This window comes from Thalassophryne amazonica, chromosome 10 (assembly GCF_902500255.1).
Source record: "Thalassophryne amazonica chromosome 10, fThaAma1.1, whole genome shotgun sequence".
Taxonomy (NCBI): Eukaryota; Metazoa; Chordata; class Actinopteri; order Batrachoidiformes; family Batrachoididae; genus Thalassophryne; species Thalassophryne amazonica.
This window is the reverse complement of record NC_047112.1, coordinates 108,973,529-108,991,199: the sequence shown is the minus strand read 5'-3', so window position 1 is coordinate 108,991,199 and position 17,671 is coordinate 108,973,529.

Here is a 17,671-nt window from a genome sequence, read left to right as displayed (position 1 = left end):
CCTGGGGGACCTCTTGAGGCATTTGCCAGCACTCCAAAGTTCACAGGCACATCAAGGTCCCCCCTGACCCATGTACCTGAACAGCATTTCGACCACGTTAATGTGGGCTTTGTGGGACCCAGGATTGGACTGGGAACAAATTTTGGCCCTGGCATTTTTCCTCTGGACCAGCCCACTATTGGCCTGACGAATCCACCCCCAAACACGCACACCCATTCGTCCATACCGAACCCCCAATGAACAAATACTATACACCTAAACACCATGAACACACACCTAAACACACACTTTCACTGTCATTTCACCTTGATCATAGTACAAAACGCGGACCCGGCGCCACGAGGGGGTGTCCTGATAACATTAAAGGCAATTACATATTTTGATGAAATTACAAGTTTAAATGACTATATATATATATATATATATATAAAACATCATGAGGTTTATGTCACAGAAATCCTACTTTACAATCACACTGCAGTCATTATTAAATTATTTCCTTTTGCATTTATAATAAATACTTGTATTTATTTAGTGTTTGAGATCACTTGACCGAGGCTCTATACGTTCAAATAATAATTTAAAAAAAATACTGTCATCACTCTTCACTCTTAGTCAGTCTCTTACAACGGTGCAGCGTAAATACACGAGCTTTCCAGGAGCGCACGTCTCCTCCGGTGCACACTATTTTTTGGGGGGGGGGGTGACCCCACCCCCTGTGATAAACTCATCGCCCCCTTAATATTTTTTTTTTCTGGCGCCGGGTCTGACAAAACGGAAGCAAATGCACACAAGCGGAAAAAATTTTTGTGTCTCAAAAGTGTATGTGTGAGAGAGAGAGAGAGAGAGAGAGAGAGAGGTAATGTGTAACCACTGCTAGGATTCACACAGCAGCAAATTAAGGAGCTGAAGTCCGTAGCTGTTGCATTTAAAGATTAACAAAAGTAAAGCACAGTTAATTAGATAAAAGAAACGATTCCAACCTTGTAATCAGTAGATGAGCGGAGAGAAGTCCAGGCGCCGAGGACTCAATCTATTCACAGGGGCGGGAGCGGCCGCCTGCTCTTCCTGCAATCTGATTGGCCACCCTGTATGCTTCTCCATTGTCATTGGCTGTTGGTCATGTCAATCATTGTGCTCGATGTAAGTCTCCATTGTGTGATCAAATGGAAACAAAACTGAAACCTAGAATAAGACTGCGCCGTGTATGAAACACTACAGAACTTTTATTTTGACACAAATTCAGGAAGTGGCTCTGCAGCGTGCGCCGATTAAATGCTGTAGCTTCACTGATCACGGACTTTCCTCATGTTGACAGCAGCGCATGGTTCGAGAACACTGTATATTTCCATAATCTCTAAATAAATATGGGAAGGCCGGCCCACACACGTGCAGCGGCCCACCGGGCAAATGCCCAAAATCACAGATTATCAGTCCGAGCCTGGTGGGACCCCTTCTGCCCTCCTCAGGTTTTATACACCTCCTCACCATGGTAGACAGAACCACTTGGTGTCCGGAAGCAGTACCGCTGATGTCCACATCAACAGCCGACATGTCCCGATCATTCATTGGTCAACCTGGTCTCATGGCAAGTCGTAATTCAGCAGCACGAAATATACTTTAATCTATTGGTTCGTGATATTGTGATGAAAAGCACCTCATTTTTTGTCATGACAGCACAAATTCATTCTCATTCATTCTGTGATGGCTGCACAAAATTAAAAGTGAAGAAGGGGGGGACGGGGTGGTTATGGTTAGGGTGGAGGAAAGAGTAAAATTAAGTTATGGTTAAGTTTAGGGTCGGGGTAGGAGTAGGGTAAGGAATAGTGAGTTAAAAAATCTGTCACGAAAATTTTACTAATTTCGTCACAGGACTACAAAAACAAACAAAAAAAAATGCAAGATTGTGCTGCATTGGTACGAGTGGCTCGTTTCTCAACCCCTGCGAACCTCTCTTCAGACAGAGGCTAACAGTTCACGTCAGAACATGACACACACAAAGGACCACTACAGCCCCCTTACAATGGACCGTTTCATGTCCTTAAAACAGGTGACAAAACCTTTGTGGTGGACAATGGTGGCAAAGCTGAATGCATTTCGGTGGGCAGCCTCATACCAGCCCATCCGGATCTGGACATACCATGGAGCTGGCGCACCCACCTACACGAGGCCGCCCGACATGCATTTCTAAAGCTCCTACACATAGCGCCTCTGACACCCCGCTGCGGCAGAACCATTTTGGCCGGATTATACCCCCACCCCCCGGCCATCGTTTACTTTTCTTTTAACTTTTGGTGAACTTTATGGTGACATGGACACATTTTCAATGGGCGACAGGTCTGGACTGCAGGCAGGCCAGTCTAGTACCTGCACTCTTTTACTACAAAGCCACGCTGTTGTAACACGTGCAGAATGTGGCTTGTCATTGTCTTGCAGAAATAAGCAGGGATGTCCCTGAAAAAGATTGCTTGGATGGCAGCATGTGTTGCTCCAAAACCTGGATGTACCTTTCAGCATTGATGACGCCATCACAGATGTGTAAGTTGCCCATGCCATGGGCACTAACACACCCCCATACCATCACAGATGCTGGCTTTTGAACTTTGCACTGGTAACAGTCTGGACGGTCTTTTTCCTCTTTTGTCTGGACACATTGTCCATGGTTTCCAAAAACAATTTGAAATGTGGACTCATCAGACCACACCACACTTTTCCACTTTGCCTCTGTCAATGTCAAATGAGCTTGCACCTGGAGAAGGCGGCGGCATTTCTGGATGTTGTTGATGTATGACTTTTACTTTGCATGGAAGAGTTTTAACTTGCACTTGTAGATGTAGCGACGAACTGTGTTAACTGACAATGGTTTTCTGAAGTGTTCCTGACCCACGCACTAAGATCCTTTACACAATGATGTTGGTTTTTAACACAGTGCCGCATGAGGGATCGAAGGTCATGGTCATTCAATGTTGGTGTTCTGCCTTGTCGATTACGTGTAGAAAGATGTCCAGATTCTCTGAATCTTCTGATTATATTATGGACTGTAGATGATGTAATCCCTAAATTCCTTGCAATTGCACATTGAGAAACATTGTTCTTAAACTGTTGGGCTATTTATTCATGCAGTTGTTCATAAAGTGTTGTGTGGGCCGCCAGAAGAGGAGGTACTGCTGGCCCACCACCAGAGGGCACCCTGCCTGAAGTGCGGGCTTCAGGCACGAGATGGCGCTGCCGCCACGGACACAGTCCGGGAGTGAATAGCTGTCACTCATTATTTCCTGACAGCTGTCACTCATTCTTCATCATCTCACTCCATAAAACCCAGACTCATCTCCACCCTCATCTCCGAGATATCATACTTCTATGGAGGTAACTTCTCTCTGCCAGCATTAAGTGATTCCAAGTGCTATTGTGTTGCAGCTGTCAACCAGAGGGACCGGCGTGGGTCGCGACTGTTTCGTCCTACGTCCCGTCAGATAAGTGGTTAAACAGACGCTGCACGAGTGTGTGTTAAAGGTGGAGGTGGCATTTCCACCGTTGTTGTTACGGGGTGTACACGACACCCACACTTGACTGTCTTTGCTCTTTCGCCAGCAGTACCAGATCCGGCAGTCGGGGACGGGTGATCACCTGGGAATTTGGGGACTTGGGCGCTCCAGTATTCACCAGGTTCAGTGGCGGCGGAAATCGTGTGGTTCCGGCTCTTCTCAGGACAGACGTCGTCTATCCTCGAGCCTGCCCACACGTCACCTTTGTGGATTGACTGTTATCAGATTCTGAGATTGTCTGTATATTCGTTGTGCACCTTCACAACATTAAATTGTTACTTTTTGGCTCATCTATTGACCGTTCATTTGGCGCCCCCTGTTGTGGGTCCGTGTCACTACACTTTCACAACAGGATATCTCGGCCAGCGTCATGGATCCCGAGGGGTTGTCCACCCATCTGTTGGACAGCCAGCGAAAGAGCAGGGTGCACAGGCGTCTGCAGGAGGCGTGCTCGGTGAGTTGCAGCAAATCCTCACCGCCTTTACCCGCTTGGCTGGATTTGATGTCCGAGCAAAAACGTCATCCTTAATCGCAGGATGGAGGCTCTCAACCGCCAGGTGGAAGCGCGCGATCAGAGCGCTTGCTGCGGCTCCTCCTCCTGCCGACCCTGGTGCCGGATATTAACATTCCACTGGTCGTTCAACGAACCCGCCCCACCATCCCCTGAAGCATACATAAGTCCCCCAGAGCCGTACGGGGGTTGTGTGGAGACGTGCGCGGACTTTCTGATGCAGTGTTCGCTCGTCTTTGCACAACGACCCGTGATGTACGCGTCTGACGCCAGCAAGGTGGCTTATGTTATTAACTTGCTTCGGGGTAAGGCACGCGCCTGGGCTATGGCGCTCTGGGAACAGAACTCACGGTTGTTATCAGCATACACTGGGTTTGTGGGGGAGTTCAGAACAGTGTTTGATCACCCTAACAGAGGAGAGCCCGCTTCAACAATGCTGCTGTCAATGCGACAGGGGCGCCGGTGCGCAGCCGAATATGCAGTCGACTTCCGCATCGCGGCTGCGAGGTCCGGCTGGAATAACGTTGCGCTCCGCGCCGCCTTCATAAACGGACTGTCATCGGTCCTGAAGGAGCATCTGGTAGCTAAGGAAGAACCGCGGGATTTAGATGGGCTTATCGATCTCGTTATACGGTTAGACAATCGGTTGGAGGAACGCCGTCGGGAGCGAGGCGAAGGACGTGGCTGGGTACGCGCCGTTAGGTCACTTTGAGTACCTGGTCATGCCGTTCGGCCTCACCAACGCCCCCGCGACATTCCAAGCCTTGGTAAACGACGTCTTGCGGGACTTCCTGCACCGATTCGTCTTCGTATATCTGGACGATATTCTCATCTTTTCTCCGGATCCTGAGACCCATGTCCCATGTACGTCAGGTCTTGCAGCGGTTGTTAGAGAACCGACTGTTTGTGAAGGGCGAGAAGTGCGAGTTTCACCGCACGTCTTTGTCCTTCCTGGGGTTTATCATCTCCTCTGATCCGGCCAAGGTTGCGGCGGTGAGAGATTGGCCCCAACCAACAAGCCGTAGGAAGCTGCAACAGTTCCTCGGCTTCGCTAATTTCTGTAGGAGGTTCATTAAGGGCTACAGTCAGGTAGTTAGCCCCCTGACAGCCCTGACCTCTCCAAAAGTCCCCTTCACCTGGTCGGATCGGTGCGAAGCCGCGTTCAAGGAGTTGAAACGACGGTTCTCTACTGCACCAGTTTTGGTGCAGCCCGACCCTAGCCGCCAGTTCGTGGTTGAAGTGGACGCCTCTGACTCAGGGATAGGAGCCGTGCTATCCCAGAGCGGAGAGACCGATAAGGTTCTTCACCCGTGTGCCTACTTTTCTCGCAGGTTGACCCCGGCTGAACGGAACTATGACGTCGGCAATCGAGAACTCCTTACGGTGAAAGAGGCTCTTGAGGAGTGGAGACACCTGTTGGAGGGAGCGTCTGTGCCGTTCATGGTTTTCACTGACCATCGGAACCTGGAGTATATCAGGACCACCAAGCGGCTGAACCCCAGGCAAGCCCTCTGGTCACTGTTCTTCGGGCGTTTTGACTTCCGGATCACCTATCGCCCCGGGACCAAGAACCAGAGGTCGGATGCCTTGTCCCAGGTACACGAAGAGGAGGTCAAAACTGCACTGTCGGATCCACCGGAGCCCATCCTGCCTGAGTCCACAATCGTGGCCACCCTCACCTGGGACGTGGAGAAGATCGTCCGGGAGGCCCTGGCACGAAGCCCGGACCCGGGACTGGACCAAGAAACAAACTATACGTCCCACCAGAGGCCAGGGCTGCGGTCCTGGACTTCTGTCACGGTTCCAAGCTCGCCTGTCATCCGGGGGTGCGAAGGACCGTGGCAGTTGTCCAGCAGCGCTTCTGGTGGGCGTCTATGGAGGCCGACGTCCGGGAGTACATCCAGGCCTGCACCACCTGTGCCAGGGGCAAGGCTGACCACAGGAAGTCCCAAGGTCTACTCCAACCGCTTCCTGTGCCTCATCGCCCCTGGTCCCACATCGGCCTGGATTTTGTCACGGGTCTCCCACCGTCCCAGGGCAACACCACCATCCTCACGATAGTGGACTGATTCTCCAAGGCGGCCCACTTTGTGGCCCTCCTGAAGCTCCCTACGGCCCAGGAGACAGTGGACCTCCTGGTCCACCACGTCGTCCGTCTGCATGGGATCCCCACTGACGTAGTCTCGGATCGTGGTCACCAGTTTTCCTCTCACGTCTGGAGGAGTTTCTGCAGGGAACTGGGGGCCACCGTGAGCCTCTCGTCTGGGTAACATCCACAGACGAACGGACAGGCAGAGCGGGCCAACCAGGAGCTGGAACAGACCCTCCACTGTGTAACATCCGCGCACCCGATGACCTGGAGCAACCACCTGGCCTGGATTGAGTATGCGCATAACAGCCAGGTGTCTTCTGCTACCGGCCTCTCCCCATTTGAGGTGTGTTTGGGGTACCAGCCCCCATTATTTCCCGTGGTGGAGGGAGAGCTCAGTGTGCCCTCGGTCCTGGTCCACCTTCGGAGGTGCCGTCGGGTGTGGCGCACCGCCCGTTCTGCCTTGTTGAAGGCCCGGACGAGGGCCAAGACCCATGCAGACCGCCGGCGGTCCCCGGCCCCTGCATACCAGCCCGGGCAGGAGGTGTGGTTGTCAACGAAGGACATCCCACAGTCACCTAAACTGATGGACAGGTTCATCGGACCATTTCGCATTCTCAAGGTCCTTAGCCCTGCCGCAGTGAAGCTCCAGCTCCCAGCTTCACTGCGGATCCACCCGGTGTTCCACATCTCCAGAATCAAATCGTACCACACCTCACCCCTCTGTGCTCCCGGTCTGGCGCCGCCTCCTGCCCGGATCATTGACGGGGAGCCGGCTTGGACAGTGCGCCGGCTCCTGGACGTCCGTCCGCCGGGGGTTCCAATATCTGGTGGACTGGGAGGGGTATGGACCCGAAGAACGCTCCTGGGTGAAGAGGAGCTTCATCCTGGATCCGGCCCTCCTGGCCAATTTCTACCGTCGACACCCCGATAAGCCTGGTCGGGCGCCAGGAGGCGCCCGTTGAGGGGGGGTCCTGTTGTGTGGGCCGCCAGAAGAGGAGGTACTGCTGGCCTATCACCAGAGGGCGCCCTGCCTGAAGTGCGGGCTTCAGGCACGAGAGGGAGCTGCCGCCACGGACACAGCCGGGAGTGACAGCTGTCACTCATTATTTCCTGACAGCTGTCACTCATTCTTCATCATCTCACTCCATAAAACCCAGACGTCATCTCCACCTCATCGCCGAGATATCGTACTTCTATGGACGTAACTTTCTCTGCCAGCATTAAGTGATTCCAAGTGCTATTGTGTTGCAGCTGTCAACCAGAGGACCGGTGTGGGTCGCGACTGTTTCGTCCTACGTCCCGTCAGATAAGTGGTTAAACAGACGCTGCACGAGTGTGTGTTAAAGGTGGAGGAAGCATTCCCACCGTTGTTGTTACGGGGTGTACACACACCCACACTTGACTGTCTTTGCTCTTTGCCAGCAGTACCAGATCCGGCAGTTGGGGACGGTGATCACCTGGGAATTCGGGACTTGGCGGCTCCAGTATTCATCAGGTTCGGTGGCAGCGGAAATCGTGTGGTTCCGGCTCTTCTCAGGAAGGTTGTGCACCTTCACAACATTAAATTGTTACTTTTTGGCTCATCTATTGACCGTTCATTTGCGCCCCCTGTTGTGGGTCCGTGTCACTACACTTTCACAACATAAAGTGGTGAACTTCACCCCATCTTTGCTTGTCAATGGCTGAGCCTTTTGGGGATGCTCCTTTTATTCTCAATCATGACCCTCACATGGTTCCAGTTAACCTGTTCACCTGTGGAATGTTCCAAGCAGGTGTTCTTTGAGCATTCATCAACTTTCCCAGTCTTTTGTTGCCCCTGTCCCAGCTTTTTTGAAATGTGTTGCAGGCATCCATTTCAAAATGAGCAAATATTTGCACAAAAACAATAAAGTTTATCAGTTTGAACATTAATTGGTGTATACAATTGAATACAGGTTGAAAACGTTTTGCAAATCATTGTATTCTGTTTTTTATTTATATTTCTACATTTCACACAATGACCCATTGGGGTTGTGTGTACATACATATATATATATATATATACTCAACAAAAATATAAATGCAACAGTTTTGGTTTTGCTCCCATTTTGTATGAGATGAACTCAAAGATCTAAAACTTTTTCCACATACACAATATCACCATTTCCCTCAAATATTGTTCACAAACCAGTCTAAATCTGTGATAGTGAGCACTTTTCCTTTACTGAGATAATCCGTCCCACCTCACAGGTGTGCCATATCAAGATGCTGATTAGACACCATGATTAATGCACAGGTGTGCCTTAGACTGTCCACAATAAAAGGCCACTCTGAAAGGTGCAGTTTTGTTTTATTGGGGGGGGGGGATACCAGTCAGTATCTGGTGTGACCACCATTTGCCTCATGCAGTGCAACACATCTCCTTCGCATCATCCGTGAAGAGAACATCTCTCCAACGTGCCAAACATCAGCGAATGTGAGCATTTGCCCACTCAAGGTTACAATGATGAACTGGAGTCAGGTCGAGACCCCGATGAGGACGACGAGCATGCAGATGAGCTTCCCTGAGACGGTTTCTGACAGTTTGTGCGGAAATTCTTTGGTTATGCAAATTGATTGTTTCAGCAGCTGTCCGAGTGGCTGGTCTCAGACGATCTTGGAGGTGAACATGCTGGATGTGGAGGTCCTGGGCTGGTGTGGTTACACATGGTCTGCGGTTGTGAGGCTGGTTGGATGTACTGCCAAATTCTCTGAAACGCCTTTGGAGACGGCTTATGGTAGAGAAATGAACATTCAATACACGAGCAAGAGCTCTGGTTGACATTCCTGCTGTCAGCATGCCAATTGCACGCTCCCTCAAATCTTGCGACATCTGTGGCTTTGTGCTTTGTGATAAAACTACACCTTTCAGAGTGGCCTTTTATTGTGGGCAGTCTAAGGCACACCTGTGCACTAATCATGGTGTCTAATCAGCATCTTGGTATGGCACACCTGTGAGGTGGGATGGATTATCTCAGCAAAGGAGAAGTGCTCACTATCACAGATTTAGACTGGTTTGTGAACAATATTGAGGGAAATGGTGATATTGTGTATATGGAAAAAGTTTTAGATCTTTGAGTTCATCTCATACAAAATGGGAGCAAAACCAAAAGTGTTGCGTTTATATTTTTGTTGAGTATATGTACGAGGTCTGTTAGAAAACCATCCGACTTTTTTATTTTTTGCAAAAACTATATGGATTTGAATCATGTGCGCTTGCATCAGCCAAGCTTGAACCTTCGTGCGCATGCATCAGTTGTTTCACACCTGTTGGTTGCGTCATTCGCCTGTGAGCACGCTTTGAGTGAGCAGTGGTCCACCCCCCTCGTCGGATTTTCATTGCGAAGAAAATGTCTGAACGATTTGGAGCTTTGCTGCATCAAATTTTTCCAGAAACTGTGAGAGACAGCCAGGTGGAAACCATTCGGAAGATTCAGACAGCTTTCAGGGACGATTCTATGGGGATCACACAGGTTAAGGAGTCAATCAATCAATCAATCAATCAATTTTTTTATATAGCGCCAAATCACAACAAACAGTTGCCCCAAGGCGCTTTATATTGTAAGGCAAGGCCATACAATAATTATGTAAAACCCCAACGGTCAAAATGACCCCCTGTGAGCAAGCACTTGGCTACAGTGGGAAGGAAAAACTCCCTTTTAACAGAAAGAAACCTCCAGCAGAACCAAGCTCAGGGAGGGGCAGTCTTCTGCTGGGACTGGTTGGGGCTGAGGGAGAGAACCAGGAAAAAGACATGCTGTGGAGGGGAGCAGAGATCGATCACTAATGATTAAATGCAGAGTGGTGCATACAGAGCAAAAAGAGAAAGAAACAGTGCATCATGGGAACCCCCCCAGCAGTCTACGTCTATAGCAGCATAACTAAGGGATGGTTCAGGGTCACCTGATCCAGCCCTAACTATAAGCTTTTTCAAAAAGGAAAGTTTTAAGCTTAATCTTAAAAGTAGACTTAAAAGTAGATAAGCTGCGAGTTTGTGGGTTATACCACGGAATCAAGCATTTCTGATTTAAGGGTCTCTTTTTCAGAGGACCTGCAGCATCCAAAGTTGTGCTCAATGAGGATGTAAAGCTATTGACGAGATAATCTATCTCACTCACAGAGTTTAGGTAGCTACTCTGCAATGTGTTGGTGTGTGCCATGCATGTTGCTGTGTGTGTCTTTTTGTAAGAATCTTCTTGCCCATAAGAAAAAAGAGTGCCAGCAACTACCCATAACTGTGTTCTTCACTCGGAAAAAGACATCTGCACCGAGGTGCCACTCAGTGGAAAAAGACGCTACAGCGGAGCGGCGCCAGGACGAAGAGTCGTGGTCAGAGGAACTGTGAAATACTGGTGAGTCACTATTAATAATTTCTTATGTGTCCAACCTCGTAGGTTGATCGTTAAAATTAAATTCGTTAGTTCTAAAAGCCATCATAATTATTTATAGGAAAACATTCTATTTTTATTTCTCAAACAAATGTTTGGGCCTGAAAACAGGTTTTGATCTTTGGTTTCATTCTATATTACTGGACTTATTTTTCTACTAAGGTTTGAACTTTGAGTGTTTACACAGGAGAGAAAAGTGAGAAAATGTTAATGCCTGTTTGAGAAAAGTGTATAAAGTGAGTAGTGAGGGGTTTTACGGCCTTAAAACGTCTATAATAATTGTAAAAAATAACACTGACTACTTCGCGGATTTTGCCTATTGCGGGTTATTTTTAGAACATAACTCCCGTGATAAACGAGGGACCACTGTGTGTGTATATATATATATATATATATATATATATATTTTTTTTACAGTTTAAGTAGTATACGGATTTCAGTTTACGGATCAATTACTTCAGGAAATCTTGATCGCAAATCCTATCACCACAAAAACCTTTTTTGGGTGGTGGGGGGAGGTCACTGCAGTGGGTGAGACAGGGAGGTCACACTTCTGAACATTTTTTTTTTTTTCAGTATTCACGTTTTGCAATTAACGGTTTGCGGATAATTCACAATTTGCAGCTGATTCATGTTGTGGGGGTTAACAGGGTAGGATGAATGTATTTATCCAGAAAGGGTTATAAATAAAATTATAATTGTTACATTCTCTTTCAACAATTTAGGCATCCTCATCTCTTGTGAAGAAAACGAAAGTTATAAAGTCAGAACAGTTTTGTCCCCTTTTTTGGACTTGTGATTTTGACAAAGGTTGTTTTTTATTAACTGATACTGTTCATATTGCAATTTATAACAACAATTCAGTATTTTATTTGAAAATATTATGTAAAACACTGGGCACTTTGTTTTCTTTTTTGGACCACAGATAAAAGTTCCTTATTTTCATTACTCCTTAAGTAAATTTTAAAGAGAAATAACTTGCTTGGTTTGGTTGGTTACTGCACCAATCAAATGTTTTTGGCAATAGAGGCAGCCATCCAAAGAGAGAAAGAACTGTGAATGAAAGAGAGAGGAACAGCTGCAAGAAGAGCATGATCACCTGAGAAAAGGTCTATCATCAAGAAAAGGAGGTGCAGTTTAAATACGAGTACCAAGCCATTGCAATGGATGAAAGGTCAAACAATTTTTCATATATTCTGAAAGCTGAGATTGTTGTGAATATTTCCATATGCAGCAAAAGTACCTTAAAATAGCAATAATTGAAAGTATGGTAAAATCTAGAAAACACCCATGTCAACATAGTTTACGATCTACATATTTAATATACATTTTAATGATAAAATGGTTTATTTACATTTGTTTTTGTTCACTTTTTGGTAGCCAGAATGTTGGACATGCTGATGGCTCATTGTACATGATGAGGGTTCATGTCCAAACTGCACCCCGGGGTCATCTTCATCCACCTTAACTGTTATTTTTGCACAATTATATGTTCAACCATCATGTACAGACAAAAAAAATACAAGTTACAAATGTTAGATACAATGAGAGTCTCCCAACACTGACAGCCTTCGTTTAATTCTGGCTCTGACGTTTGATTGATGAGCACCACCTGTAAATCTTTTCTCTAGCCTGTCAAAAATCTGTCCATCTTCTTGTTCATGTTATTTTTCTGTCTGCATAAATGTTGCATATCTGTCAATTATGAGAACCCTTGTGACAAGTGGAGACTGGTTTAATGTTGTAAAGGTAAGCTCCTTCTGCTCCCTTGTTTTCACCACAGCAGATCCAAGGAAAACCTGCAAGTCGAATTGACACGTTTTACACCAGATGGCCTCACTAACGCAACTCTGCATTACACGCTGAAACGTGGCAGGGGCAAGGTTTGAACCAGAAATCTTCCGCACTGAAAGCAAGCACCTTAACCACTTGGCCACCACCCCTGCCTTGAATAAAGTTGTGTATTGAAGGGTTAATGACCAACATTATGCTGTTCAGAACATGTCAACAGTATTGAGACAAGCTTCTGTTAATCCCAAAGAATCATGGTAAACTAAATCTGCAGTCAGGCAAAGAAAAGCATGAAGCCATTATTCAGATTTAGCAGGAAAACCTTGAGATGAATGCAGTTTTGATTGGCTGAAGAGTCGTGGGTGTGAATAATGTCTTTCCTGGCAGCTTGGAGCTTTGCTGTTATATGCATGAGCCTGAGGCACGACTAATGTGCAAAGATCCTCCGCATTCTGATCTGCTCTGCGAGCATCCAGCTCTGCAGGCTTATCCTGCTCAGTCCTTCTCCGTTTCACCTCACAGTCACAGCCAAGTAACTGTCAGCTGTGCACCACCTCAGCTTGGGCCTTTCTGAGCGGCGTGCAGCAGTATCTTGCCGTGCCCCGCTTAAATGCCACAACCACAGGACTGCAGAGGCTTCCCAATGTTCCCTGCATGGTTCCAGGGCTTAATGTGTGAATGTGCAGCCAGATGGACACTTTGATGAGACTGCGAGTGCGGATTATTCTGCTGGCTACATCTGGGGTTCCACATGGTCCAGCAGACTGCAGTAAGGTGGGCACACGGGGAGACCAAGCCTCTGCTGGGCTCTCTTACATCCTCACTCGCTGATCGGGCTACGCCACATACAGCAGACCCAAACGTTTCGAGGATGTCTTCCAAACAAATGCTTCTTACAGTCCTGCCAACCAGCATTCACTGCTGACATTTTTTTTTTTTTTTTTTTTTTTTTTTTTGAGGGTCACAGAATTTAGAATGTTTGGAAATGTTCATCACTGGGAAGAGGAAACTGATCTCAAAGAAGGATTTATGATTCTGCATAAAATGGTAGAAATGCTGCTGGTGTCTGAAATGGATTTTTCTCACATTTTCAAGGTGCCAACTTCTATTTGTTTTATTCAAACTAAAATGACTTAAAATGTTTGACAGGGTAATGCATAAATACAGTCAGGTCTACAAATACAGTAGTTGGGCAGTAACACATATTTTTCTTTGCACCACCACAGTAGAGCCACCATGTTGTAATGTAGACTTAACCTGTAATTCAAGAGTTCAAAAATATCACTAACCACTGAACAAATATGATGCGATTTGTGTACACACTCCTATTGTTTTGAGAGACCGTAAGTAATTTGGTAAACTAAATATGAGTGTTATTTTTGATACAATTGTCACTTGTTATGTGTCGACGCGGGTTGAGGAGCGGACCTGCGTCTGACTGAACCCAGCGCTAAATAACCAGAAAGCGGTTCCAAAAACAAAGCAATTTTATTTTCCCCTCTTGTGAAATACTCGGTGTACAACATAAAAGTGCGTTTGTCTGGCGGAGTGAAGGACGGCGCGCTCTCCAGCGCCCAAAGGGATCGAAGCCCGACGCTTCTGGACCCAGACTCACCGCCAAACACCCCCCAGGTGGACACGACAAACTGACTCTGTGAAGGACAGAAGAGGTGAGGTAAGACAACAGCTACAACTAATATCCTTCAAAGGCACACACTATCAGCAACACATTCAGGTCTGAATTTAAGCTTTATGTAAATGAGCAGCTTCTCACAACAGGTGGAGGATCATCAGTCCGTACGCCACGGCAGTGAGAAGCGAGCTGCACAATTCTCATCAATGTTCAAATATACTGCGTAATGAAATACCAAATTACTATTAACACTTATTCAGACAATCAATCACCTCTGATGTGTGCTGACAGCATGTGTCCCTCACCCGTCCTCCTTCACAGGCACGATGTGTCAAACCCAGGTGCGGTCCTCAGCGTCTCACAAACGAACGTCACAAGGTCGAGTTCCCGGCAATTCTGTAGCAAGTTGATCACAACAGTGTGACATCAATGTGGTGTAAGCTTGTCTGAAATTAAAACCAGAGTTTTCACACATCAAGGCCCAGTCCCACTGGGTAGAGGATTAATTGCGCATGAATTGAATATACAAATTTCGGGCGTTCGTTGTCATCCGCAACAAAATTGGCCAAGAATGATAAATTTCTTAGTATGAATTACAGATATACGTATTATAATATAGCGAATATGACGAACAATCACTGATGTATAACGCATGTATTGAGGAAACGGATCGGATGCATTGTGATTATCACGGAAGTATTACGGATGTATTGAGAATGCATTGCGCACATGTTGCGGAAACAGCGGTTGTATTGTGCATGCATGGCATCTGCATTGTGGTCATAAAATAAGCACACTCGGGCCTTTCGGCATCACTATTCACACCAACACCACAGCCTCTGGAGCAATTGCTGGACTTGGACACGTTAATTGGTATGTTGTTGGATGGCAGCAACTATCACACTACGTCTTTGCGGATCCATAACTACTATCTGTACGTCTCCACAGCTGGACTGGCAGTGACTGGTGAGTATGTCAATTTCTGCCACATTTATGTAGTACTTTGGGTTTATGTGACGTGTTTGTTATGCATTTGCAAATTGTCTGCAAAGCAGACGCAAAGTAGACGTAATGCAAAGGCTTTATTTGTGGCCAATCTGTATGCATTCGCTACAACTTATATTAGTTCGTGTTGTGGACATGATATGTACACTTATATCCTTTTTACACACTGTCCCAGTCCACTGCCAAGCCGCAATACCCCGTCAGTTGTGGATATCAGCGGATATACAACGCATAGATTGAGGCGGATGTCATCTGCAACCAAAGTTTTGTACAGCTCAAAAATCCTGGCAACGGAAAAACGTGCCTCTGTGGATAATTGCGGATGTCGGCCGACTCATATAAGCATGTTTCACGGATATTGCGGATGTTTAGCGAATATAAACCAATTTTTTGTGTGTAGCATAAAAACTTGATTCTTTAATGTGAATCATGTTATGGTTTTTGGATGGTAACAGCTGCAAAGAAAATAAAAAAAAAACACAGTACTGATGCCAATTAATTAATCTGTATGAGCCCCATATCATGCAATGTCTGCATCTCATACACACATACACTCAGTTGTAGATCCTGATTCTTGCGTGGCCCATTCTTTATACCGTGCATGTGGAAAGTATTCACAGTGCTTCACTTTTTTCCACATTTTGTTTTGTTACATCCTTATTCCAAAATGGATGAAATTCATTTTTCCCCCTCAAAATTCTACACACAATACCCCATAATGACAATGTGAAAAAAAGTTTTTTTAGATTTTTGCAAATTTATTACACATCACACTCAGAGCCTCCAAGAAACTCTGACAGTTCTGTGCACACTGGCATGTTAGTACAACATGAAAATGTGTGTCTGCTGAACGGCCCGACTGTTTGGCCAGAGTCTGAAACATGAAAAATAAACAAGCATGGCATGCAAGGTGTTATTGTGATGCATAGATGCTGTATTGTGCTTACAAAATGCATTGAGTCATCTGTTTTGTGAAGATAGTATTAGAAGATACACAGAAACAGAAAGTGATGTCCTCCACTGTTATTTAAAGAAGTATAATATTCAAATCTGACAGAGCAAAAGTCCTCATTGCCTGTCCAGCTCGTTTGCTTCCATAATGCAGTCCATTTACCATTTACCATTTTAAGGTTGTGCTTCAGAAGGTTCTTTTAGAGTTTCTTCTGCCCTCCTCTGGACCATTTTCCTTTCCTCAGCTGGGAGTAGCAGATCTGTTTGGGAAGTCGGCTGTTGTCTATCCTAACAACGTGACCCACCCACCGAAGCTGGTTATTGATGATGACACACTCGATACTCTTGAGCTTTGCTTCAGCAAGGAAAGTGATGTTTGTACTGTAATCTTACCTCTGCATCTAGGTCAGTCTAGAGATGGGTTTGTTGAACGTAGGAATGTCACTACATGTCAAGAACACACAGTCTTTGACAGATCCTAAGCCTGGTCTGATGTCCCCAGACAACTGGCATGTGATGACCTGCTGGAGCCTTCATCTGCTTGACAGCCACTGAGTTACAAGCCATCACCTCATATGGCTGATCCACCATTGAGAACTTCTTGATTCACTAGAGCCCCCTAGCTGTCTCATGTGCAGGGTTCCTGTTGGGCCTTCATGGCTTCTTGTTGGCCATGGGCAGATAAGGTCCCACTATGCCCCGACAGGCAATACTCTACTTGACCTGTTGCCCATATGTCACAACACGGACAAGGGCTTGGATTTTATAATATATATATATATATATAATAATATATATATATATATATATATATATTATATTTTTTTTTTTTCCACTTAAGTCTTAAAAATAATTTTCTTTGACACGACAAGAATTTTGTTTCTTAGCATTCAAACTAAGGATTCACAATATTACATCACAAATATGTTAAATATGTTGTGTGGGCCGCCAGAAGAGGAGGTACTGCTGGCCCACCACCAGAGGCGCCCTGCCTGGAGTGCGGGCTCCAGGCACCAGAGGGCGCAGCCGCCTCACAGGAGCAGCTAGGGTGACAGCTGTCACGCATCACCTGCAACAGCTGTTACCAATCAGCAGGGGTACATCAGCAGGACGACGTCTCCACCTCTTTGCCGAGATATCGTTCTACCTGGAAGGTAATATTCTCAGCTGACTGCTTGACAGTAACCTTTTGTGACTTTTGTGAGTGATAACAGACCTTTTTTTCCAACGAGAGGTGGAGGTAGCTTTCCTGCCGTGTGGATTACTGGGTGCAAACGCGCCCACCTTTAATTGTGTTTTTGTTCCTCGCCAGCAGTACCAGGTCCGACACGCGGAGGCAGTGGCCACCTGGGAGTTCGGGACTTGGCGGCTCCAGTATTCCCGGGGTCTGGTGGCGGAGGAAATCGTGTGGTTCCGGTTCTGCTTTGGACAGGTGTCTCCTATCTTCGAGCCTGCCCACACGACACCTTTGTGGATTGATTCTGATCTATTGTTGTAATCTGTTGTATTTGTTGTGCACATTCACAACAGTAAAGTGTTGTTATTTGACCTACTCCATTGTCCGTTCCTTTGCGCCCCCTGTTGTGGGTCCGTGTACCGACACTTTCCCAACAAAATATTTGACTTATCTGGAAAAATTAAAAATTTTGATAAGCACAAGTGAGTCTTCCCATTCTGTGAAGAGCATGATGGGAAAGTATTCTGTTTGACCCTTGAAAGGCATTATTACTTTCTATA